General features: G+C 43.4%; 16 pseudogenes; all 16 read right to left on the bottom strand.

The window, feature by feature from the left end:
- Positions 1-31: 31 nt before the first annotated feature.
- Positions 32-295, bottom strand: LOC130285605 (U2 spliceosomal RNA; annotated as a pseudogene).
- Positions 296-1,770: 1,475 nt separating this feature from the next.
- On the bottom strand, positions 1,771-2,038 carry LOC130288496 (U2 spliceosomal RNA; annotated as a pseudogene).
- Positions 2,039-3,526: 1,488 nt separating this feature from the next.
- On the bottom strand, positions 3,527-3,790 carry LOC130286889 (U2 spliceosomal RNA; annotated as a pseudogene).
- A 1,486-nt stretch (positions 3,791-5,276) lies between these two features.
- Positions 5,277-5,541, bottom strand: LOC130288056 (U2 spliceosomal RNA; annotated as a pseudogene).
- A 1,473-nt stretch (positions 5,542-7,014) lies between these two features.
- On the bottom strand, positions 7,015-7,278 carry LOC130289425 (U2 spliceosomal RNA; annotated as a pseudogene).
- A 1,459-nt stretch (positions 7,279-8,737) lies between these two features.
- Positions 8,738-9,000, bottom strand: LOC130288827 (U2 spliceosomal RNA; annotated as a pseudogene).
- Positions 9,001-10,471: 1,471 nt separating this feature from the next.
- Positions 10,472-10,735, bottom strand: LOC130289712 (U2 spliceosomal RNA; annotated as a pseudogene).
- A 1,493-nt stretch (positions 10,736-12,228) lies between these two features.
- Positions 12,229-12,492, bottom strand: LOC130286887 (U2 spliceosomal RNA; annotated as a pseudogene).
- A 1,478-nt stretch (positions 12,493-13,970) lies between these two features.
- Positions 13,971-14,234, bottom strand: LOC130286886 (U2 spliceosomal RNA; annotated as a pseudogene).
- A 1,467-nt stretch (positions 14,235-15,701) lies between these two features.
- Positions 15,702-15,965, bottom strand: LOC130286885 (U2 spliceosomal RNA; annotated as a pseudogene).
- Positions 15,966-17,420: 1,455 nt separating this feature from the next.
- LOC130286884 (U2 spliceosomal RNA) lies at positions 17,421-17,684 on the bottom strand (annotated as a pseudogene).
- Positions 17,685-19,140: 1,456 nt separating this feature from the next.
- On the bottom strand, positions 19,141-19,404 carry LOC130286883 (U2 spliceosomal RNA; annotated as a pseudogene).
- Positions 19,405-20,877: 1,473 nt separating this feature from the next.
- LOC130286882 (U2 spliceosomal RNA) lies at positions 20,878-21,141 on the bottom strand (annotated as a pseudogene).
- A 1,485-nt stretch (positions 21,142-22,626) lies between these two features.
- LOC130286881 (U2 spliceosomal RNA) lies at positions 22,627-22,890 on the bottom strand (annotated as a pseudogene).
- Positions 22,891-24,373: 1,483 nt separating this feature from the next.
- Positions 24,374-24,637, bottom strand: LOC130286880 (U2 spliceosomal RNA; annotated as a pseudogene).
- A 1,476-nt stretch (positions 24,638-26,113) lies between these two features.
- On the bottom strand, positions 26,114-26,377 carry LOC130286879 (U2 spliceosomal RNA; annotated as a pseudogene).
- Positions 26,378-27,525: the final 1,148 nt, after the last annotated feature.

Below are 27,525 nucleotides of genomic sequence, written 5' to 3'. Positions count from 1 at the left end.
ATGAGAATCTTTCTTGTTTAACACTGGAATGGGGTGGTGCACTGTTCACTACCCGAAGATACTGCCACATCGGGTCAATGCATAGGGCGACAGAAGCAAGCTTCCAAATCAGCTCCCTTTCTCAAAAATCCATTTAATTTATGGTCCCCAGATAGGGAACGTATGTATCAGTATGTGCTCACAAGTCACCCAAGTGCAAGTATTCACACAAAAAAAAATGTGCCTCAGGATGCGATCTGTCGCAAGATCCTTTCTTTTTTTACACTTGATCTAAGCCAAAAGGCCTAGAGGGGATAACCGGGAAAGGGGTGGACCCAACCATGTCCCCTTCATGAGCACTCACATTACTCATAGGAATGGAAGGAAGGCTGGCAGCCAACCAGCCTCCCATACACTTTCTGGGTGGGTGGCAGTCAGCCACCCATACATACATACAGCACAGGCTAAACCCACATCATCACTTAAAAAAAGGACAGGCGACCATTGCACTCTGATGGAGCATTTAGCAATGCAATCCATAGCCTGGCTTTTGCCTGAACCCCCATCACTCCTCCTCTTGCATATAAGACAATATTTCAGATCTGCATATGAAAACAACACGCCTACCTTTGTTGCACATAGCTGCCTGCCTGTCTCTAGTTACCCCACTGGCTGTAGCTGCGTCCCTTCCGACATGGAATAACACCAACTGTAACGATAAACTGAAAATTAACAGTATAAACCTGCATCATTTTGGACTCTGGTATTTGCTGAATCCGGGTGACCTGACAATCGATGGTGGTGCCGCTGGTGATTCTGGCCTTCTTGGAATCTGTTGGGCCTATGTGTTAGCTCACACATCACTTGGGTATCCATGGTAATGTATCCATGGTAACTACCACAACATGGTCATCTGCAGTTTACATCTAGCCCGTGGCATTGAATGGCATTTTAAAAGTGCTAAGGGTCCTGGTGCAATAATCCTCCCATGAGGATCAGCCTCAACGGCTTTGTAGATTGCACTCATGTCAGCAACTCCATATACATTTTTTTTTCTTCATGCTTCTTTCTTCATCCTTTTTTCTTTCTGTCATTCAGACTTTCATTCATTCGATCTCTCTCACTCACTTGCTTTAACTCATTTGTTCTCACTCACTCACTCACTCAATCACTCACTCACTCATTCACTCTCACTCACTCTCACTCTCTCACTCACTCGCTCACTAAGTCAGTCTCTCTCTCTCTCTCTCTTTTTCTTTTTATATATATTTTTTTCCGTCTTCTTCTTCTTCTTCTTCAGACCCTGTCATAGCACTAATGCCTTTCCAATACCACTAGCAGATGGAGACACTCCATTGCAACATTGGTTGTGAGCAGCAGTTTCTAAAAACAAATGCCTCATGGCGGATTTCCCATCCATCAATGGATGGTAAATTTTGTTTTTATCATTCACTGACCACAGAAACCAATGCATGGTCAAGCAACAGCAATGACACACCCTTGTGTATAGGCATGAGACCCTCATGTCATTTAACAGGATTCAGCACCACCCACAAGACAGCTACCTGTCATGTCATGTCAAACCTGCACAGGTGTGCTAGATTATTATTATTTAGTTTTATTTTATTTTTTTACACCAATCAGTGTGCAAACATGGTCATTAAAACGCTAAATGAATAGACGTTCATAAACCAGTCAGTGCAACTCATCATTTTGGTCTACAATTCTCAAACTCAAATTCTCACCCACGGAGGATTAAATGAGAATCTTTCTTGTTTAACACTGGAATGGGGGTGGTGCACTGTTCACTACCCGAAGATACTGCCACATCGGGTCAATGCATAGGGCGACAGAAGCAAGCTTCCAAATCAGCTCCCTTTCTCAAAAATCCATTTAATTTATGGTCCCCAGATAGGGAACGTATGTATCAGTATGTGCTCACAAGTCACCCAAGTGCAAGTATTCACACAAAAAAAAAAAAACGTGCCTCAGGATGCGATCTGTCGCAAGATCCTTTCTTTTTTTACACTTGATCTAAGCCAAAAGGCCTAGAGGGGATAACCGGGAAAGGGGTGGACCCAACCATGTCCCCTTCATGAGCACTCACATTACTCATAGGAATAGAAGGAAGGCTGGCAGCCAACCAGCCTCCCATACACTTTCTGGGTGGGTGGCAGTCAGCCACCCATACATACATACAGCACAGGCTAAACCCACATCATCACTTAAAAAAAGGACAGGCGACCATTGCACTCTGATGGAGCATTTAGCAATGCAATCCATAGCCTGGCTTTTGCCTGAACCCCCATCACTCCTCCTCTTGCATATAAGACAATATTTCAGATCTGCATATGAAAACAACACGCCTACCTTTGTTGCACATAGCTGCCTGCCTGTCTCTAGTTACCCCACTGGCTGTAGCTGCGTCCCTTCCGACATGGAATAACACCAACTGTAACGATAAACTGAAAATTAACAGTATAAACCTGCATCATTTTGGACTCTGGTATTTGCTGAATCCGGGTGACCTGACAATCGATGGTGGTGCCGCTGGTGATTCTGGCCTTCTTGGAATCTGTTGGGCCTATGTGTTAGCTCACACATCACTTGGGTATCCATGGTAACTACCACAACATGGTCATCTGCAGTTTACATCTAGCCCGTGGCATTGAATGGCATTTTAAAAGTGCTAAGGGTCCTGGTGCAATAATCCTCCCATGAGGATCAGCCTCAACGGCTTTGTAGATTGCACTCATGTCAGCAACTCCATATACATTTTTTTTTCTTCATGCTTCTTTCTTCATCCTTTTTTCTTTCTGTCATTCAGACTTTCATTCATTCGATCTCTCTCACTCACTTGCTTTAACTCATTTGTTCTCACTCACTCACTCACTCACTCACTCAATCACTCACTCACTCATTCACTCATTCACTCTCACTCACTCTCACTCTCTCACTCACTCGCTCACTAAGTCAGTCTCTCTCTCTCTCTCTCTTTTTCTTTTTATATATATTTTTTTCCGTCTTCTTCTTCTTCTTCTTCTTCTTCTTCTTCAGACCCTGTCATAGCACTAATGCCTTTCCAATACCACCAGCATATGGAGACACTCCATTGCAACATTGGTTGTGAGCAGCAGTTTCTAAAAACAAATGCCTCATGGCGGATTTCCCATCCATCAATGGATGGTAAATTTTGTTTTTATCATTCACTGACCACAGAAACCAATGCATGGTCAAGCAACAGCAATGACACACCCTTGTGTATAGGCATGAGACCCTCATGTCATTTAACAGGATTCAGCACCACCCACAAGACAGCTACCTGTCATGTCATGTCAAACCTGCACAGGTGTGCTAGATTATTATTATTTAGTTTTATTTAATTTTTTTACACCAATCAGTGTGCAAACATGGTCATTAAAACGCTAAATGAATAGACGTTCATAAACCAGTCAGTGCAACTCATCATTTTGGTCTCCAATTCTCAAACTCAAATTCTCACCCACGGAGGATTAAATGAGAATCTTTCTTGTTTAACACTGGAATGGGGTGGTGCACTGTTCACTACCCGAAGATACTGCCACATCGGGTCAATGCATAGGGCGACAGAAGCAAGCTTCCAAATCAGCTCCCTTTCTCAAAAATCCATTTAATTTATGGTCCCCAGATAGGGAACGTATGTATCAGTATGTGCTCACAAGTCACCCAAGTGCAAGTATTCACACAAAAAAAAACGTGCCTCAGGATGCGATCTGTCGCAAGATCCTTTCTTTTTTTACACTTGATCTAAGCCAAAAGGCCTAGAGGGGATAACCAGGAAAGGGGTGGACCCAACCATGTCCCCTTCATGAGCACTCACATTACTCATAGGAATGGAAGGAAGGCTGGCAGCCAACCAGCCTCCCATACACTTTCTGGGTGGGTGGCAGTCAGCCACCCATACATACATACAGCACAGGCTAAACCCACATCATCACTTAAAAAAAGGACAGGCGACCATTGCACTCTGATGGAGCATTTAGCAATGCAATCCATAGCCTGGCTTTTGCCTGAACCCCCATCACTCCTCCTCTTGCATATAAGACAATATTTCAGATCTGCATATGAAAACAACACGCCTACCTTTGTTGCACATAGCTGCCTGCCTGTCTCTAGTTACCCCACTGGCTGTAGCTGCGTCCCTTCCGACATGGAATAACACCAACTGTAACGATAAACTGAAAATTAACAGTATAAACCTGCATCATTTTGGACTCTGGTATTTGCTGAATCCGGGTGACCTGACAATCGATGGTGGTGCCGCTGGTGATTCTGGCCTTCTTGGAATCTGTTGGGCCTATGTGTTAGCTCACACATCACTTGGGTATCCATGGTAACTACCACAACATGGTCATCTGCAGTTTACATCTAGCCCGTGGCATTGAATGGCATTTTAAAAGTGCTAAGGGTCCTGGTGCAATAATCCTCCCATGAGGATCAGCCTCAACGGCTTTGTAGATTGCACTCATGTCAGCAACTCCATATACATTTTTTTTTCTTCATGCTTCTTTCTTCATCCTTTTTTCTTTCTGTCATTCAGACTTTCATTCATTCGATCTCTCTCACTCACTTGCTTTAACTCATTTGTTCTCACTCACTCACTCACTCACTCACTCAATCACTCACTCACTCATTCACTCTCACTCACTCTCACTCTCTCACTCACTCGCTCACTAAGTCAGTCTCTCTCTCTCTCTCTCTTTTTCTTTTTATATATATTTTTTTCCGTCTTCTTCTTCTTCTTCTTCTTCTTCTTCTTCTTCTTCAGACCCTGTCATAGCACTAATGCCTTTCCAATACCACCAGCAGATGGAGACACTCCATTGCAACATTGGTTGTGAGCAGCAGTTTCTAAAAACAAATGCCTCATGGCGGATTTCCCATCCATCAATGGATGGTAAATTTTGTTTTTATCATTCACTGACCACAGAAACCAATGCATGGTCAAGCAACAGCAATGACACACCCTTGTGTATAGGCATGAGACCCTCATGTCATTTAACAGGATTCAGCACCACCCACAAGACAGCTACCTGTCATGTCATGTCAAACCTGCACAGGTGTGCTAGATTATTATTATTTAGTTTTATTTTATTTTTTTACACCAATCAGTGTGCAAACATGGTCATTAAAACGCTAAATGAATAGACGTTCATAAACCAGTCAGTGCAACTCATCATTTTGGTCTCCAATTCTCAAACTCAAATTCTCACCCACGGAGGATTAAATGAGAATCTTTCTTGTTTAACACTGGAATGGGGTGGTGCACTGTTCACTACCCGAAGATACTGCCACATCGGGTCAATGCATAGGGCGACAGAAGCAAGCTTCCAAATCAGCTCCCTTTCTCAAAAATCCATTTAATTTATGGTCCCCAGATAGGGAACGTATGTATCAGTATGTGCTCACAAGTCACCCAAGTGCAAGTATTCACACAAAAAAAAAACGTGCCTCAGGATGCGATCTGTCGCAAGATCCTTTCTTTTTTTACACTTGATCTAAGCCAAAAGGCCTAGAGGGGATAACCGGGAAAGGGGTGGACCCAACCATGTCCCCTTCATGAGCACTCACATTACTCATAGGAATGGAAGGAAGGCTGGCAGCCAACCAGCCTCCCATACACTTTCTGGGTGGGTGGCAGTCAGCCACCCATACATACATACAGCACAGGCTAAACCCACATCATCACTTAAAAAAAGGACAGGCGACCATTGCACTCTGATGGAGCATTTAGCAATGCAATCCATAGCCTGGCTTTTGCCTGAACCCCCATCACTCCTCCTCTTGCATATAAGACAATATTTCAGATCTGCATATGAAAACAACACGCCTACCTTTGTTGCACATAGCTGCCTGCCTGTCTCTAGTTACCCCACTGGCTGTAGCTGCGTCCCTTCCGACATGGAATAACACCAACTGTAACGATAAACTGAAAATTAACAGTATAAACCTGCATCATTTTGGACTCTGGTATTTGCTGAATCCGGGTGACCTGACAATCGATGGTGGTGCCGCTGGTGATTCTGGCCTTCTTGGAATCTGTTGGGCCTATGTGTTAGCTCACACATCACTTGGGTATCCATGGTAACTACCACAACATGGTCATCTGCAGTTTACATCTAGCCCGTGGCATTGAATGGCATTTTAAAAGTGCTAAGGGTCCTGGTGCAATAATCCTCCCATGAGGATCAGCCTCAACGGCTTTGTAGATTGCACTCATGTCAGCAACTCCATATACATTTTTTTTTCTTCATGCTTCTTTCTTCATCCTTTTTTCTTTCTGTCATTCAGACTTTCATTCATTCGATCTCTCTCACTCACTTGCTTTAACTCATTTGTTCTCACTCACTCACTCACTCACTCAATCACTCACTCACTCATTCACTCTCACTCACTCTCACTCTCTCACTCACTCGCTCACTAAGTCAGTCTCTCTCTCTCTCTCTCTTTTTCTTTTTATATATATTTTTTTCCGTCTTCTTCTTCTTCTTCTTCTTCTTCTTCAGACCCTGTCATAGCACTAATGCCTTTCCAATACCACCAGCAGATGGAGACACTCCATTGCAACATTGGTTGTGAGCAGCAGTTTCTAAAAACAAATGCCTCATGGCGGATTTCCCATCCATCAATGGATGGTAAATTTTGTTTTTATCATTCACTGACCACAGAAACCAATGCATGGTCAAGCAACAGCAATGACACACCCTTGTGTATAGGCATGAGACCCTCATGTCATTTAACAGGATTCAGCACCACCCACAAGACAGCTACCTGTCATGTCATGTCAAACCTGCACAGGTGTGCTAGATTATTATTATTTAGTTTTATTTTATTTTTTTACACCAATCAGTGTGCAAACATGGTCATTAAAACGCTAAATGAATAGACGTTCATAAACCAGTCAGTGCAACTCATCATTTTGGTCTCCAATTCTCAAACTCAAATTCTCACCCACGGAGGATTAAATGAGAATCTTTCTTGTTTAACACTGGAATGGGGTGGTGCACTGTTCACTACCCGAAGATACTGCCACATCGGGTCAATGCATAGGGCAACAGAAGCAAGCTTCCAAATCAGCTCCCTTTCTCAAAAATCCATTTAATTTATGGTCCCCAGATAGGGAACGTATGTATCAGTATGTGCTCACAAGTCACCCAAGTGCAAGTATTCACACAAAAAAAAACGTGCCTCAGGATGCGATCTGTCGCAAGATCCTTTCTTTTTTTACACTTGATCTAAGCCAAAAGGCCTAGAGGGGATAACCGGGAAAGGGGTGGACCCAACCATGTCCCCTTCATGAGCACTCACATTACTCATAGGAATGGAAGGAAGGCTGGCAGCCAACAAGCCTCCCATACACTTTCTGGGTGGGTGGCAGTCAGCCACCCATACATACATACAGCACAGGCTAAACCCACATCATCACTTAAAAAAAGGACAGGCGACCATTGCACTCTGATGGAGCATTTAGCAATGCAATCCATAGCCTGGCTTTTGCCTGAACCCCCATCACTCCTCCTCTTGCATATAAGACAATATTTCAGATCTGCATATGAAAACAACACGCCTACCTTTGTTGCACATAGCTGCCTGCCTGTCTCTAGTTACCCCACTGGCTGTAGCTGCGTCCCTTCCGACATGGAATAACACCAACTGTAACGATAAACTGAAAATTAACAGTATAAACCTGCATCATTTTGGACTCTGGTATTTGCTGAATCCGGGTGACCTGACAATCGATGGTGGTGCCGCTGGTGATTCTGGCCTTCTTGGAATCTGTTGGGCCTATGTGTTAGCTCACACATCACTTGGGTATCCATGGTAACTACCACAACATGGTCATCTGCAGTTTACATCTAGCCCGTGGCATTGAATGGCATTTTAAAAGTGCTAAGGGTCCTGGTGCAATAATCCTCCCATGAGGATCAGCCTCAACGGCTTTGTAGATTGCACTCATGTCAGCAACTCCATATACATTTTTTTTTCTTCATGCTTCTTTCTTCATCCTTTTTTCTTTCTGTCATTCAGACTTTCATTCATTCGATCTCTCTCACTCACTTGCTTTAACTCATTTGTTCTCACTCACTCACTCACTCACTCAATCACTCACTCACTCACTCTCACTCTCTCACTCACTCGCTCACTAAGTCAGTCTCTCTCTCTCTCTCTCTTTTTCTTTTTATATATATTTTTTTCCGTCTTCTTCTTCTTCTTCTTCTTCTTCTTCAGACCCTGTCATAGCACTAATGCCTTTCCAATACCACCAGCAGATGGAGACACTCCATTGCAACATTGGTTGTGAGCAGCAGTTTCTAAAAACAAATGCCTCATGGCGGATTTCCCATCCATCAATGGATGGTAAATTTTGTTTTTATCATTCACTGACCACAGAAACCAATGCATGGTCAAGCAACAGCAATGACACACCCTTGTGTATAGGCATGAGACCCTCATGTCATTTAACAGGATTCAGCACCACCCACAAGACAGCTACCTGTCATGTCATGTCAAACCTGCACAGGTGTGCTAGATTATTATTATTTAGTTTTATTTTATTTTTTTACACCAATCAGTGTGCAAACATGGTCATTAAAACGCTAAATGAATAGACGTTCATAAACCAGTCAGTGCAACTCATCATTTTGGTCTCCAATTCTCAAACTCAAATTCTCACCCACGGAGGATTAAATGAGAATCTTTCTTGTTTAACACTGGAATGGGGTGGTGCACTGTTCACTACCCGAAGATACTGCCACATCGGGTCAATGCATAGGGCGACAGAAGCAAGCTTCCAAATCAGCTCCCTTTCTCAAAAATCCATTTAATTTATGGTCCCCAGATAGGGAACGTATGTATCAGTATGTGCTCACAAGTCACCCAAGTGCAAGTATTCACACAAAAAAAACGTGCCTCAGGATGCGATCTGTCGCAAGATCCTTTCTTTTTTTACACTTGATCTAAGCCAAAAGGCCTAGAGGGGATAACCGGGAAAGGGGTGGACCCAACCATGTCCCCTTCATGAGCACTCACATTACTCATAGGAATGGAAGGAAGGCTGGCAGCCAACCAGCCTCCCATACACTTTCTGGGTGGGTGGCAGTCAGCCACCCATACATACATACAGCACAGGCTAAACCCACATCATCACTTAAAAAAAGGACAGGCGACCATTGCACTCTGATGGAGCATTTAGCAATGCAATCCATAGCCTGGCTTTTGCCTGAACCCCCATCACTCCTCCTCTTGCATATAAGACAATATTTCAGATCTGCATATGAAAACAACACGCCTACCTTTGTTGCACATAGCTGCCTGCCTGTCTCTAGTTACCCCACTGGCTGTAGCTGCGTCCCTTCCGACATGGAATAACACCAACTGTAACGATAAACTGAAAATTAACAGTATAAACCTGCATCATTTTGGACTCTGGTATTTGCTGAATCCGGGTGACCTGACAATCGATGGTGGTGCCGCTGGTGATTCTGGCCTTCTTGGAATCTGTTGGGCCTATGTGTTAGCTCACACATCACTTGGGTATCCATGGTAACTACCACAACATGGTCATCTGCAGTTTACATCTAGCCCGTGGCATTGAATGGCATTTTAAAAGTGCTAAGGGTCCTGGTGCAATAATCCTCCCATGAGGATCAGCCTCAACGGCTTTGTAGATTGCACTCATGTCAGCAACTCCATATACATTTTTTTTTCTTCATGCTTCTTTCTTCATCCTTTTTTCTTTCTGTCATTCAGACTTTCATTCATTCGATCTCTCTCACTCACTTGCTTTAACTCATTTGTTCTCACTCACTCACTCACTCACTCACTCAATCACTCACTCACTCACTCTCACTCTCTCACTCACTCGCTCACTAAGTCAGTCTCTCTCTCTCTCTCTCTCTTTTTCTTTTTATATATATTTTTTTCCGTCTTCTTCTTCTTCTTCTTCTTCTTCTTCTTCTTCAGACCCTGTCATAGCACTAATGCCTTTCCAATACCACCAGCAGATGGAGACACTCCATTGCAACATTGGTTGTGAGCAGCAGTTTCTAAAAACAAATGCCTCATGGCGGATTTCCCATCCATCAATGGATGGTAAATTTTGTTTTTATCATTCACTGACCACAGAAACCAATGCATGGTCAAGCAACAGCAATGACACACCCTTGTGTATAGGCATGAGACCCTCATGTCATTTAACAGGATTCAGCACCACCCACAAGACAGCTACCTGTCATGTCATGTCAAACCTGCACAGGTGTGCTAGATTATTATTATTTAGTTTTATTTTATTTTTTTACACCAATCAGTGTGCAAACATGGTCATTAAAACGCTAAATGAATAGACGTTCATAAACCAGTCAGTGCAACTCATCATTTTGGTCTCCAATTCTCAAACTCAAATTCTCACCCACGGAGGATTAAATGAGAATCTTTCTTGTTTAACACTGGAATGGGGTGGTGCACTGTTCACTACCCGAAGATACTGCCACATCGGGTCAATGCATAGGGCGACAGAAGCAAGCTTCCAAATCAGCTCCCTTTCTCAAAAATCCATTTAATTTATGGTCCCCAGATAGGGAACGTATGTATCAGTATGTGCTCACAAGTCACCCAAGTGCAAGTATTCACACAAAAAAAAACGTGCCTCAGGATGCGATCTGTCGCAAGATCCTTTCTTTTTTTACACTTGCTCTAAGCCAAAAGGCCTAGAGGGGATAACCGGGAAAGGGGTGGACCCAACCATGTCCTCTTCATGAGCACTCACATTACTCATAGGAATGGAAGGAAGGCTGGCAGCCAACCAGCCTCCCATACACTTTCTGGGTGGGTGGCAGTCAGCCACCCATACATACATACAGCACAGGCTAAACCCACATCATCACTTAAAAAAAGGACAGGCGACCATTGCACTCTGATGGAGCATTTAGCAATGCAATCCATAGCCTGGCTTTTGCCTGAACCCCCATCACTCCTCCTCTTGCATATAAGACAATATTTCAGATCTGCATATGAAAACAACACGCCTACCTTTGTTGCACATAGCTGCCTGCCTGTCTCTAGTTACCCCACTGGCTGTAGCTGCGTCCCTTCCGACATGGAATAACACCAACTGTAACGATAAACTGAAAATTAACAGTATAAACCTGCATCATTTTGGACTCTGGTATTTGCTGAATCCGGGTGACCTGACAATCGATGGTGGTGCCGCTGGTGATTCTGGCCTTCTTGGAATCTGTTGGGCCTATGTGTTAGCTCACACATCACTTGGGTATCCATGGTAACTACCACAACATGGTCATCTGCAGTTTACATCTAGCCCGTGGCATTGAATGGCATTTTAAAAGTGCTAAGGGTCCTGGTGCAATAATCCTCCCATGAGGATCAGCCTCAACGGCTTTGTAGATTGCACTCATGTCAGCAACTCCATATACATTTTTTTTTCTTCATGCTTCTTTCTTCATCCTTTTTTCTTTCTGTCATTCAGACTTTCATTCATTCGATCTCTCTCACTCACTTGCTTTAACTCATTTGTTCTCACTCACTCACTCACTCACTCACTCAATCACTCACTCACTCATTCACTCTCACTCACTCTCACTCTCTCACTCACTCGCTCACTAAGTCAGTCTCTCTCTCTCTCTCTCTCTCTCTCTCTTTTTCTTTTTATATATATTTTTTTCCGTCTTCTTCTTCTTCTTCTTCTTCTTCTTCTTCTTCAGACCCTGTCATAGCACTAATGCCTTTCCAATACCACCAGCAGATGGAGACACTCCATTGCAACATTGGTTGTGAGCAGCAGTTTCTAAAAACAAATGCCTCATGGCGGATTTCCCATCCATCAATGGATGGTAAATTTTGTTTTTATCATTCACTGACCACAGAAACCAATGCATGGTCAAGCAACAGCAATGACACACCCTTGTGTATAGGCATGAGACCCTCATGTCATTTAACAGGATTCAGCACCACCCACAAGACAGCTACCTGTCATGTCATGTCAAACCTGCACAGGTGTGCTAGATTATTATTATTTAGTTTTATTTTATTTTTTTACACCAATCAGTGTGCAAACATGGTCATTAAAACGCTAAATGAATAGACGTTCATAAACCAGTCAGTGCAACTCATCATTTTGGTCTCCAATTCTCAAACTCAAATTCTCACCCACGGAGGATTAAATGAGAATCTTTCTTGTTTAACACTGGAATGGGGTGGTGCACTGTTCACTACCCGAAGATACTGCCACATCGGGTCAATGCATAGGGCGACAGAAGCAAGCTTCCAAATCAGCTCCCTTTCTCAAAAATCCATTTAATTTATGGTCCCCAGATAGGGAACGTATGTATCAGTATGTGCTCACAAGTCACCCAAGTGCAAGTATTCACACAAAAAAAAACGTGCCTCAGGATGCGATCTGTCGCAAGATCCTTTCTTTTTTTACACTTGATCTAAGCCAAAAGGCCTAGAGGGGATAACCGGGAAAGGGGTGGACCCAACCATGTCCCCTTCATGAGCACTCACATTACTCATAGGAATGGAAGGAAGGCTGGCAGCCAACCAGCCTCCCATACACTTTCTGGGTGGGTGGCAGTCAGCCACCCATACATACATACAGCACAGGCTAAACCCACATCATCACTTAAAAAAAGGACAGGCGACCATTGCACTCTGATGGAGCATTTAGCAATGCAATCCATAGCCTGGCTTTTGCCTGAACCCCCATCACTCCACCTCTTGCATATAAGACAATATTTCAGATCTGCATATGAAAACAACACGCCTACCTTTGTTGCACATAGCTGCCTGCCTGTCTCTAGTTACCCCACTGGCTGTAGCTGCGTCCCTTCCGACATGGAATAACACCAACTGTAACGATAAACTGAAAATTAACAGTATAAACCTGCATCATTTTGGACTCTGGTATTTGCTGAATCCGGGTGACCTGACAATCGATGGTGGTGCCGCTGGTGATTCTGGCCTTCTTGGAATCTGTTGGGCCTATGTGTTAGCTCACACATCACTTGGGTATCCATGGTAACTACCACAACATGGTCATCTGCAGTTTACATCTAGCCCGTGGCATTGAATGGCATTTTAAAAGTGCTAAGGGTCCTGGTGCAATAATCCTCCCATGAGGATCAGCCTCAACGGCTTTGTAGATTGCACTCATGTCAGCAACTCCATATACATTTTTTTTTCTTCATGCTTCTTTCTTCATCCTTTTTTCTTTCTGTCATTCAGACTTTCATTCATTCGATCTCTCTCACTCACTTGCTTTAACTCATTTGTTCTCACTCACTCACTCACTCACTCAATCACTCACTCATTCACTCTCACTCACTCTCACTCTCTCACTCACTCGCTCACTAAGTCAGTCTCTCTCTCTCTCTCTCTTTTTCTTTTTATATATATTTTTTTCCGTCTTCTTCTTCTTCTTCTTCTTCTTCTTCTTCTTCTTCAGACCCTGTCATAGCACTAATGCCTTTCCAATACCACCAGCAGATGGAGACACTCCATTGCAACATTGGTTGTGAGCAGCAGTTTCTAAAAACAAATGCCTCATGGCGGATTTCCCATCCATCAATGGATGGTAAATTTTGTTTTTATCATTCACTGACCACAGAAACCAATGCATGGTCAAGCAACAGCAATGACACACCCTTGTGTATAGGCATGAGACCCTCATGTCATTTAACAGGATTCAGCACCACCCACAAGACAGCTACCTGTCATGTCATGTCAAACCTGCACAGGTGTGCTAGATTATTATTATTTAGTTTTATTTTATTTTTTTACACCAATCAGTGTGCAAACATGGTCATTAAAACGCTAAATGAATAGACGTTCATAAACCAGTCAGTGCAACTCATCATTTTGGTCTCCAATTCTCAAACTCAAATTCTCACCCACGGAGGATTAAATGAGAATCTTTCTTGTTTAACACTGGAATGGGGTGGTGCACTGTTCACTACCCGAAGATACTGCCACATCGGGTCAATGCATAGGGCGACAGAAGCAAGCTTCCAAATCAGCTCCCTTTCTCAAAAATCCATTTAATTTATGGTCCCCAGATAGGGAACGTATGTATCAGTATGTGCTCACAAGTCACCCAAGTGCAAGTATTCACACAAAAAAAAACGTGCCTCAGGATGCGATCTGTCGCAAGATCCTTTCTTTTTTTACACTTGATCTAAGCCAAAAGGCCTAGAGGGGATAACCGGGAAAGGGGTGGACCCAACCATGTCCCCTTCATGAGCACTCACATTACTCATAGGAATGGAAGGAAGGCTGGCAGCCAACCAGCCTCCCATACACTTTCTGGGTGGGTGGCAGTCAGCCACCCATACATACATACAGCACAGGCTAAACCCACATCATCACTTAAAAAAAGGACAGGCGACCATTGCACTCTGATGGAGCATTTAGCAATGCAATCCATAGCCTGGCTTTTGCCTGAACCCCCATCACTCCTCCTCTTGCATATAAGACAATATTTCAGATCTGCATATGAAAACAACACGCCTACCTTTGTTGCACATAGCTGCCTGCCTGTCTCTAGTTGCCCCACTGGCTGTAGCTGCGTCCCTTCCGACATGGAATAACACCAACTGTAACGATAAACTGAAAATTAACAGTATAAACCTGCATCATTTTGGACTCTGGTATTTGCTGAATCCGGGTGACCTGACAATCGATGGTGGTGCCGCTGGTGATTCTGGCCTTCTTGGAATCTGTTGGGCCTATGTGTTAGCTCACACATCACTTGGGTATCCATGGTAACTACCACAACATGGTCATCTGCAGTTTACATCTAGCCCGTGGCATTGAATGGCATTTTAAAAGTGCTAAGGGTCCTGGTGCAATAATCCTCCCATGAGGATCAGCCTCAACGGCTTTGTAGATTGCACTCATGTCAGCAACTCCATATACATTTTTTTTTCTTCATGCTTCTTTCTTCATCCTTTTTTCTTTCTGTCATTCAGACTTTCATTCATTCGATCTCTCTCACTCACTTGCTTTAACTCATTTGTTCTCACTCACTCACTCACTCACTCAATCACTCACTCACTCATTCACTCTCACTCACTCTCACTCTCTCACTCACTCGCTCACTAAGTCAGTCTCTCTCTCTCTCTCTCTTTTTCTTTTTATATATATTTTTTTCCGTCTTCTTCTTCTTCTTCTTCTTCAGACCCTGTCATAGCACTAATGCCTTTCCAATACCACCAGCAGATGGAGACACTCCATTGCAACATTGGTTGTGAGCAGCAGTTTCTAAAAACAAATGCCTCATGGCGGATTTCCCATCCATCAATGGATGGTAAATTTTGTTTTTATCATTCACTGACCACAGAAACCAATGCATGGTCAAGCAACAGCAATGACACACCCTTGTGTATAGGCATGAGACCCTCATGTCATTTAACAGGATTCAGCACCACCCACAAGACAGCTACCTGTCATGTCATGTCAAACCTGCACAGGTGTGCTAGATTATTATTATTTAGTTTTATTTTATTTTTTTACACCAATCAGTGTGCAAACATGGTCATTAAAACGCTAAATGAATAGACGTTCATAAACCAGTCAGTGCAACTCATCATTTTGGTCTCCAATTCTCAAACTCAAATTCTCACCCACGGAGGATTAAATGAGAATCTTTCTTGTTTAACACTGGAATGGGGTGGTGCACTGTTCACTACCCGAAGATACTGCCACATCGGGTCAATGCATAGGGCGACAGAAGCAAGCTTCCAAATCAGCTCCCTTTCTCAAAAATCCATTTAATTTATGGTCCCCAGATAGGGAACGTATGTATCAGTATGTGCTCACAAGTCACCCAAGTGCAAGTATTCACACAAAAAAAAACGTGCCTCAGGATGCGATCTGTCGCAAGATCCTTTCTTTTTTTACACTTGATCTAAGCCAAAAGGCCTAGAGGGGATAACCGGGAAAGGGGTGGACCCAACCATGTCCCCTTCATGAGCACTCACATTACTCATAGGAATGGAAGGAAGGCTGGCAGCCAACCAGCCTCCCATACACTTTCTGGGTGGGTGGCAGTCAGCCACCCATACATACATACAGCACAGGCTAAACCCACATCATCACTTAAAAAAAGGACAGGCGACCATTGCACTCTGATGGAGCATTTAGCAATGCAATCCATAGCCTGGCTTTTGCCTGAACCCCCATCACTCCTCCTCTTGCATATAAGACAATATTTCAGATCTGCATATGAAAACAACACGCCTACCTTTGTTGCACATAGCTGCCTGCCTGTCTCTAGTTACCCCACTGGCTGTAGCTGCGTCCCTTCCGACATGGAATAACACCAACTGTAACGATAAACTGAAAATTAACAGTATAAACCTGCATCATTTTGGACTCTGGTATTTGCTGAATCCGGGTGACCTGACAATCGATGGTGGTGCCGCTGGTGATTCTGGCCTTCTTGGAATCTGTTGGGCCTATGTGTTAGCTCACACATCACTTGGGTATCCATGGTAACTACCACAACATGGTCATCTGCAGTTTACATCTAGCCCGTGGCATTGAATGGCATTTTAAAAGTGCTAAGGGTCCTGGTGCAATAATCCTCCCATGAGGATCAGCCTCAACGGCTTTGTAGATTGCACTCATGTCAGCAACTCCATATACATTTTTTTTTCTTCATGCTTCTTTCTTCATCCTTTTTTCTTTCTGTCATTCAGACTTTCATTCATTCGATCTCTCTCACTCACTTGCTTTAACTCATTTGTTCTCACTCACTCACTCACTCACTCAATCACTCACTCACTCACTCTCACTCTCTCACTCACTCGCTCACTAAGTCAGTCTCTCTCTCTCTCTCTCTCTTTTTCTTTTTATATATATTTTTTTCCGTCTTCTTCTTCTTCTTCTTCTTCAGACCCTGTCATAGCACTAATGCCTTTCCAATACCACCAGCAGATGGAGACACTCCATTGCAACATTGGTTGTGAGCAGCAGTTTCTAAAAACAAATGCCTCATGGCGGATTTCCCATCCATCAATGGATGGTAAATTTTGTTTTTATCATTCACTGACCACAGAAACCAATGCATGGTCAAGCAACAGCAATGACACACCCTTGTGTATAGGCATGAGACCCTCATGTCATTTAACAGGATTCAGCACCACCCACAAGACAGCTACCTGTCATGTCATGTCAAACCTGCACAGGTGTGCTAGATTATTATTATTTAGTTTTATTTTATTTTTTTACACCAATCAGTGTGCAAACATGGTCATTAAAACGCTAAATGAATAGACGTTCATAAACCAGTCAGTGCAACTCATCATTTTGGTCTCCAATTCTCAAACTCAAATTCTCACCCACGGAGGATTAAATGAGAATCTTTCTTGTTTAACACTGGAATGGGGTGGTGCACTGTTCACTACCCGAAGATACTGCCACATCGGGTCAATGCATAGGGCGACAGAAGCAAGCTTCCAAATCAGCTCCCTTTCTCAAAAATCCATTTAATTTATGGTCCCCAGATAGGGAACGTATGTATCAGTATGTGCTCACAAGTCACCCAAGTGCAAGTATTCACACAAAAAAAAACGTGCCTCAGGATGCGATCTGTCGCAAGATCCTTTCTTTTTTTACACTTGATCTAAGCCAAAAGGCCTAGAGGGGATAACCGGGAAAGGGGTGGACCCAACCATGTCCCCTTCATGAGCACTCACATTACTCATAGGAATGGAAGGAAGGCTGGCAGCCAACCAGCCTCCCATACACTTTCTGGGTGGGTGGCAGTCAGCCACCCATACATACATACAGCACAGGCTAAACCCACATCATCACTTAAAAAAAGGACAGGCGACCATTGCACTCTGATGGAGCATTTAGCAATGCAATCCATAGCCTGGCTTTTGCCTGAACCCCCATCACTCCTCCTCTTGCATATAAGACAATATTTCAGATCTGCATATGAAAACAACACGCCTACCTTTGTTGCACATAGCTGCCTGCCTGTCTCTAGTTACCCCACTGGCTGTAGCTGCGTCCCTTCCGACATGGAATAACACCAACTGTAACGATAAACTGAAAATTAACAGTATAAACCTGCATCATTTTGGACTCTGGTATTTGCTGAATCCGGGTGACCTGACAATCGATGGTGGTGCCGCTGGTGATTCTGGCCTTCTTGGAATCTGTTGGGCCTATGTGTTAGCTCACACATCACTTGGGTATCCATGGTAACTACCACAACATGGTCATCTGCAGTTTACATCTAGCCCGTGGCATTGAATGGCATTTTAAAAGTGCTAAGGGTCCTGGTGCAATAATCCTCCCATGAGGATCAGCCTCAACGGCTTTGTAGATTGCACTCATGTCAGCAACTCCATATACATTTTTTTTTCTTCATGCTTCTTTCTTCATCCTTTTTTCTTTCTGTCATTCAGACTTTCATTCATTCGATCTCTCTCACTCACTTGCTTTAACTCATTTGTTCTCACTCACTCACTCAATCACTCACTCACTCATTCACTCTCACTCACTCTCACTCTCTCACTCACTCGCTCACTAAGTCAGTCTCTCTCTCTCTCTCTCTTTTTCTTTTTATATATATTTTTTTCCGTCTTCTTCTTCTTCTTCTTCAGACCCTGTCATAGCACTAATGCCTTTCCAATACCACCAGCAGATGGAGACACTCCATTGCAACATTGGTTGTGAGCAGCAGTTTCTAAAAACAAATGCCTCATGGCGGATTTCCCATCCATCAATGGATGGTAAATTTTGTTTTTATCATTCACTGACCACAGAAACCAATGCATGGTCAAGCAACAGCAATGACACACCCTTGTGTATAGGCATGAGACCCTCATGTCATTTAACAGGATTCAGCACCACCCACAAGACAGCTACCTGTCATGTCATGTCAAACCTGCACAGGTGTGCTAGATTATTATTATTTAGTTTTATTTTATTTTTTTACACCAATCAGTGTGCAAACATGGTCATTAAAACGCTAAATGAATAGACGTTCATAAACCAGTCAGTGCAACTCATCATTTTGGTCTCCAATTCTCAAACTCAAATTCTCACCCACGGAGGATTAAATGAGAATCTTTCTTGTTTAACACTGGAATGGGGTGGTGCACTGTTCACTACCCGAAGATACTGCCACATCGGGTCAATGCATAGGGCGACAGAAGCAAGCTTCCAAATCAGCTCCCTTTCTCAAAAATCCATTTAATTTATGGTCCCCAGATAGGGAACGTATGTATCAGTATGTGCTCACAAGTCACCCAAGTGCAAGTATTCACACAAAAAAAAACGTGCCTCAGGATGCGATCTGTCGCAAGATCCTTTCTTTTTTTACACTTGATCTAAGCCAAAAGGCCTAGAGGGGATAACCGGGAAAGGGGTGGACCCAACCATGTCCCCTTCATGAGCACTCACATTACTCATAGGAATGGAAGGAAGGCTGGCAGCCAACCAGCCTCCCATACACTTTCTGGGTGGGTGGCAGTCAGCCACCCATACATACATACAGCACAGGCTAAACCCACATCATCACTTAAAAAAAGGACAGGCGACCATTGCACTCTGATGGAGCATTTAGCAATGCAATCCATAGCCTGGCTTTTGCCTGAACCCCCATCACTCCTCCTCTTGCATATAAGACAATATTTCAGATCTGCATATGAAAACAACACGCCTACCTTTGTTGCACATAGCTGCCTGCCTGTCTCTAGTTACCCCACTGGCTGTAGCTGCGTCCCTTCCGACATGGAATAACACCAACTGTAACGATAAACTGAAAATTAACAGTATAAACCTGCATCATTTTGGACTCTGGTATTTGCTGAATCCGGGTGACCTGACAATCGATGGTGGTGCCGCTGGTGATTCTGGCCTTCTTGGAATCTGTTGGGCCTATGTGTTAGCTCACACATCACTTGGGTATCCATGGTAACTACCACAACATGGTCATCTGCAGTTTACATCTAGCCCGTGGCATTGAATGGCATTTTAAAAGTGCTAAGGGTCCTGGTGCAATAATCCTCCCATGAGGATCAGCCTCAACGGCTTTGTAGATTGCACTCATGTCAGCAACTCCATATACATTTTTTTTTCTTCATGCTTCTTTCTTCATCCTTTTTTCTTTCTGTCATTCAGACTTTCATTCATTCGATCTCTCTCACTCACTTGCTTTAACTCATTTGTTCTCACTCACTCACTCACTCACTCAATCACTCACTCACTCATTCACTCTCACTCACTCTCACTCTCTCACTCACTCGCTCACTAAGTCAGTCTCTCTCTCTCTCTCTCTTTTTCTTTTTATATATATTTTTTTCCGTCTTCTTCTTCTTCTTCTTCTTCTTCTTCAGACCCTGTCATAGCACTAATGCCTTTCCAATACCACCAGCAGATGGAGACACTCCATTGCAACATTGGTTGTGAGCAGCAGTTTCTAAAAACAAATGCCTCATGGCGGATTTCCCATCCATCAATGGATGGTAAATTTTGTTTTTATCATTCACTGACCACAGAAACCAATGCATGGTCAAGCAACAGCAATGACACACCCTTGTGTATAGGCATGAGACCCTCATGTCATTTAACAGGATTCAGCACCACCCACAAGACAGCTACCTGTCATGTCATGTCAAACCTGCACAGGTGTGCTAGATTATTATTATTTAGTTTTATTTTATTTTTTTACACCAATCAGTGTGCAAACATGGTCATTAAAACGCTAAATGAATAGACGTTCATAAACCAGTCAGTGCAACTCATCATTTTGGTCTCCAATTCTCAAACTCAAATTCTCACCCACGGAGGATTAAATGAGAATCTTTCTTGTTTAACACTGGAATGGGGTGGTGCACTGTTCACTACCCGAAGATACTGCCACATCGGGTCAATGCATAGGGCGACAGAAGCAAGCTTCCAAATCAGCTCCCTTTCTCAAAAATCCATTTAATTTATGGTCCCCAGATAGGGAACGTATGTATCAGTATGTGCTCACAAGTCACCCAAGTGCAAGTATTCACACAAAAAAAAACGTGCCTCAGGATGCGATCTGTCGCAAGATCCTTTCTTTTTTTACACTTGATCTAAGCCAAAAGGCCTAGAGGGGATAACCGGGAAAGGGGTGGACCCAACCATGTCCCCTTCATGAGCACTCACATTACTCATAGGAATGGAAGGAAGGCTGGCAGCCAACCAGCCTCCCATACACTTTCTGGGTGGGTGGCAGTCAGCCACCCATACATACATACAGCACAGGCTAAACCCACATCATCACTTAAAAAAAGGACAGGCGACCATTGCACTCTGATGGAGCATTTAGCAATGCAATCCATAGCCTGGCTTTTGCCTGAACCCCCATCACTCCTCCTCTTGCATATAAGACAATATTTCAGATCTGCATATGAAAACAACACGCCTACCTTTGTTGCACATAGCTGCCTGCCTGTCTCTAGTTACCCCACTGGCTGTAGCTGCGTCCCTTCCGACATGGAATAACACCAACTGTAACGATAAACTGAAAATTAACAGTATAAACCTGCATCATTTTGGACTCTGGTATTTGCTGAATCCGGGTGACCTGACAATCGATGGTGGTGCCGCTGGTGATTCTGGCCTTCTTGGAATCTGTTGGGCCTATGTGTTAGCTCACACATCACTTGGGTATCCATGGTAACTACCACAACATGGTCATCTGCAGTTTACATCTAGCCCGTGGCATTGAATGGCATTTTAAAAGTGCTAAGGGTCCTGGTGCAATAATCCTCCCATGAGGATCAGCCTCAACGGCTTTGTAGATTGCACTCATGTCAGCAACTCCATATACATTTTTTTTTCTTCATGCTTCTTTCTTCATCCTTTTTTCTTTCTGTCATTCAGACTTTCATTCATTCGATCTCTCTCACTCACTTGCTTTAACTCATTTGTTCTCACTCACTCACTCACTCACTCAATCACTCACTCACTCATTCACTCTCACTCACTCTCACTCTCTCACTCACTCGCTCACTAAGTCAGTCTCTCTCTCTCTCTCTCTTTTTCTTTTTATATATATTTTTTTCCGTCTTCTTCTTCTTCTTCTTCTTCTTCTTCTTCTTCTTCTTCAGACCCTGTCATAGCACTAATGCCTTTCCAATACCACCAGCAGATGGAGACACTCCATTGCAACATTGGTTGTGAGCAGCAGTTTCTAAAAACAAATGCCTCATGGCGGATTTCCCATCCATCAATGGATGGTAAATTTTGTTTTTATCATTCACTGACCACAGAAACCAATGCATGGTCAAGCAACAGCAATGACACACCCTTGTGTATAGGCATGAGACCCTCATGTCATTTAACAGGATTCAGCACCACCCACAAGACAGCTACCTGTCATGTCATGTCAAACCTGCACAGGTGTGCTAGATTATTATTATTTAGTTTTATTTTATTTTTTTACACCAATCAGTGTGCAAACATGGTCATTAAAACGCTAAATGAATAGACGTTCATAAACCAGTCAGTGCAACTCATCATTTTGGTCTCCAATTCTCAAACTCAAATTCTCACCCACGGAGGATTAAATGAGAATCTTTCTTGTTTAACACTGGAATGGGGTGGTGCACTGTTCACTACCCGAAGATACTGCCACATCGGGTCAATGCATAGGGCGACAGAAGCAAGCTTCCAAATCAGCTCCCTTTCTCAAAAATCCATTTAATTTATGGTCCCCAGATAGGGAACGTATGTATCAGTATGTGCTCACAAGTCACCCAAGTGCAAGTATTCACACAAAAAAAAACGTGCCTCAGGATGCGATCTGTCGCAAGATCCTTTCTTTTTTTACACTTGATCTAAGCCAAAAGGCCTAGAGGGGATAACCGGGAAAGGGGTGGACCCAACCATGTCCCCTTCATGAGCACTCACATTACTCATAGGAATGGAAGGAAGGCTGGCAGCCAACCAGCCTCCCATACACTTTCTGGGTGGGTGGCAGTCAGCCACCCATACATACATACAGCACAGGCTAAACCCACATCATCACTTAAAAAAAGGACAGGCGACCATTGCACTCTGATGGAGCATTTAGCAATGCAATCCATAGCCTGGCTTTTGCCTGAACCCCCATCACTCCTCCTCTTGCATATAAGACAATATTTCAGATCTGCATATGAAAACAACACGCCTACCTTTGTTGCACATAGCTGCCTGCCTGTCTCTAGTTACCCCACTGGCTGTAGCTGCGTCCCTTCCGACATGGAATAACACCAACTGTAACGATAAACTGAAAATTAACAGTATAAACCTGCATCATTTTGGACTCTGGTATTTGCTGAATCCGGGTGACCTGACAATCGATGGTGGTGCCGCTGGTGATTCTGGCCTTCTTGGAATCTGTTGGGCCTATGTGTTAGCTCACACATCACTTGGGTATCCATGGTAACTACCACAACATGGTCATCTGCAGTTTACATCTAGCCCGTGGCATTGAATGGCATTTTAAAAGTGCTAAGGGTCCTGGTGCAATAATCCTCCCATGAGGATCAGCCTCAACGGCTTTGTAGATTGCACTCATGTCAGCAACTCCATATACATTTTTTTTTCTTCATGCTTCTTTCTTCATCCTTTTTTCTTTCTGTCATTCAGACTTTCATTCATTCGATCTCTCTCACTCACTTGCTTTAACTCATTTGTTCTCACTCACTCACTCACTCACTCACTCAATCACTCACTCACTCATTCACTCTCACTCACTCTCACTCTCTCACTCACTCGCTCACTAAGTCAGTCTCTCTCTCTCTCTCTCTTTTTCTTTTTATATATATTTTTTTCCGTCTTCTTCTTCTTCTTCTTCTTCTTCTTCTTCTTCAGACCCTGTCATAGCACTAATGCCTTTCCAATACCACCAGCAGATGGAGACACTCCATTGCAACATTGGTTGTGAGCAGCAGTTTCTAAAAACAAATGCCTCATGGCGGATTTCCCATCCATCAATGGATGGTAAATTTTGTTTTTATCATTCACTGACCACAGAAACCAATGCATGGTCAAGCAACAGCAATGACACACCCTTGTGTATAGGCATGAGACCCTCATGTCATTTAACAGGATTCAGCACCACCCACAAGACAGCTACCTGTCATGTCATGTCAAACCTGCACAGGTGTGCTAGATTATTATTATTTAGTTTTATTTTATTTTTTTACACCAATCAGTGTGCAAACATGGTCATTAAAACGCTAAATGAATAGACGTTCATAAACCAGTCAGTGCAACTCATCATTTTGGTCTCCAATTCTCAAACTCAAATTCTCACCCACGGAGGATTAAATGAGAATCTTTCTTGTTTAACACTGGAATGGGGTGGTGCACTGTTCACTACCCGAAGATACTGCCACATCGGGTCAATGCATAGGGCGACAGAAGCAAGCTTCCAAATCAGCTCCCTTTCTCAAAAATCCATTTAATTTATGGTCCCCAGATAGGGAACGTATGTATCAGTATGTGCTCACAAGTCACCCAAGTGCAAGTATTCACACAAAAAAAAACGTGCCTCAGGATGCGATCTGTCGCAAGATCCTTTCTTTTTTTACACTTGATCTAAGCCAAAAGGCCTAGAGGGGATAACCGGGAAAGGGGTGGACCCAACCATGTCCCCTTCATGAGCACTCACATTACTCATAGGAATGGAAGGAAGGCTGGCAGCCAACCAGCCTCCCATACACTTTCTGGGTGGGTGGCAGTCAGCCACCCATACATACATACAGCACAGGCTAAACCCACATCATCACTTAAAAAAAGGACAGGCGACCATTGCACTCTGATGGAGCATTTAGCAATGCAATCCATAGCCTGGCTTTTGCCTGAACCCCCATCACTCCTCCTCTTGCATATAAGACAATATTTCAGATCTGCATATGAAAACAACACGCCTACCTTTGTTGCACATAGCTGCCTGCCTGTCTCTAGTTACCCCACTGGCTGTAGCTGCGTCCCTTCCGACATGGAATAACACCAACTGTAACGATAAACTGAAAATTAACAGTATAAACCTGCATCATTTTGGACTCTGGTATTTGCTGAATCCGGGTGACCTGACAATCGATGGTGGTGCCGCTGGTGATTCTGGCCTTCTTGGAATCTGTTGGGCCTATGTGTTAGCTCACACATCACTTGGGTATCCATGGTAACTACCACAACATGGTCATCTGCAGTTTACATCTAGCCCGTGGCATTGAATGGCATTTTAAAAGTGCTAAGGGTCCTGGTGCAATAATCCTCCCATGAGGATCAGCCTCAACGGCTTTGTAGATTGCACTCATGTCAGCAACTCCATATACATTTTTTTTTCTTCATGCTTCTTTCTTCATCCTTTTTTCTTTCTGTCATTCAGACTTTCATTCATTCGATCTCTCTCACTCACTTGCTTTAACTCATTTGTTCTCACTCACTCACTCACTCACTCAATCACTCACTCACTCATTCACTCTCACTCACTCTCACTCTCTCACTCACTCGCTCACTAAGTCAGTCTCTCTCTCTCTCTCTCTTTTTCTTTTTATATATATTTTTTTCCGTCTTCTTCTTCTTCTTCTTCTTCTTCTTCTTCAGACCCTGTCATAGCACTAATGCCTTTCCAATACCACCAGCAGATGGAGACACTCCATTGCAACATTGGTTGTGAGCAGCAGTTTCTAAAAACAAATGCCTCATGGCGGATTTCCCATCCATCAATGGATGGTAAATTTTGTTTTTATCATTCACTGACCACAGAAACCAATGCATGGTCAAGCAACAGCAATGACACACCCTTGTGTATAGGCATGAGACCCTCATGTCATTTAACAGGATTCAGCACCACCCACAAGACAGCTACCTGTCATGTCATGTCAAACCTGCACAGGTGTGCTAGATTATTATTATTTAGTTTTATTTTATTTTTTTACACCAATCAGTGTGCAAACATGGTCATTAAAACGCTAAATGAATAGACGTTCATAAACCAGTCAGTGCAACTCATCATTTTGGTCTCCAATTCTCAAACTCAAATTCTCACCCACAGAGGATTAAATGAGAATCTTTCTTGTTTAACACTGGAATGGGGTGGTGCACTGTTCACTACCCGAAGATACTGCCACATCGGGTCAATGCATAGGGCGACAGAAGCAAGCTTCCAAATCAGCTCCCTTTCTCAAAAATCCATTTAATTTATGGTCCCCAGATAGGGAACGTATGTATCAGTATGTGCTCACAAGTCACCCAAGTGCAAGTATTCACACAAAAAAAAACGTGCCTCAGGATGCGATCTGTCGCAAGATCCTTTCTTTTTTTACACTTGATCTAAGCCAAAAGGCCTAGAGGGGATAACCGGGAAAGGGGTGGACCCAACCATGTCCCCTTCATGAGCACTCACATTACTCATAGGAATGGAAGGAAGGCTGGCAGCCAACCAGCCTCCCATACACTTTCTGGGTGGGTGGCAGTCAGCCACCCATACATACATACAGCACAGGCTAAACCCACATCATCACTTAAAAAAAGGACAGGCGACCATTGCACTCTGATGGAGCATTTAGCAATGCAATCCATAGCCTGGCTTTTGCCTGAACCCCCATCACTCCTCCTCTTGCATATAAGACAATATTTCAGATCTGCATATGAAAACAACACGCCTACCTTTGTTGCACATAGCTGCCTGCCTGTCTCTAGTTACCCCACTGGCTGTAGCTGCGTCCCTTCCGACATGGAATAACACCAACTGTAACGATAAACTGAAAATTAACAGTATAAACCTGCATCATTTTGGACTCTGGTATTTGCTGAATCCGGGTGACCTGACAATCGATGGTGGTGCCGCTGGTGATTCTGGCCTTCTTGGAATCTGTTGGGCCTATGTGTTAGCTCACACATCACTTGGGTATCCATGGTAACTACCACAACATGGTCATCTGCAGTTTACATCTAGCCCGTGGCATTGAATGGCATTTTAAAAGTGCTAAGGGTCCTGGTGCAATAATCCTCCCATGAGGATCAGCCTCAACGGCTTTGTAGATTGCACTCATGTCAGCAACTCCATATACATTTTTTTTTCTTCATGCTTCTTTCTTCATCCTTTTTTCTTTCTGTCATTCAGACTTTCATTCATTCGATCTCTCTCACTCACTTGCTTTAACTCATTTGTTCTCACTCACTCACTCACTCAATCACTCACTCACTCATTCACTCTCACTCACTCTCACTCTCTCACTCACTCGCTCACTAAGTCAGTCTCTCTCTCTCTCTCTCTTTTTCTTTTTATATATATTTTTTTCCGTCTTCTTCTTCTTCTTCTTCTTCTTCTTCAGACCCTGTCATAGCACTAATGCCTTTCCAATACCACCAGCAGATGGAGACACTCCATTGCAACATTGGTTGTGAGCAGCAGTTTCTAAAAACAAATGCCTCATGGCGGATTTCCCATCCATCAATGGATGGTAAATTTTGTTTTTATCATTCACTGACCACAGAAACCAA

This window comes from Hyla sarda, chromosome 8 (assembly GCF_029499605.1).
Source record: "Hyla sarda isolate aHylSar1 chromosome 8, aHylSar1.hap1, whole genome shotgun sequence".
NCBI classification, from domain to species: Eukaryota; Metazoa; Chordata; class Amphibia; order Anura; family Hylidae; genus Hyla; species Hyla sarda.
Note: the sequence above shows the minus strand (reverse complement) of the source record. Positions and strands in the feature narration are given on the sequence as shown.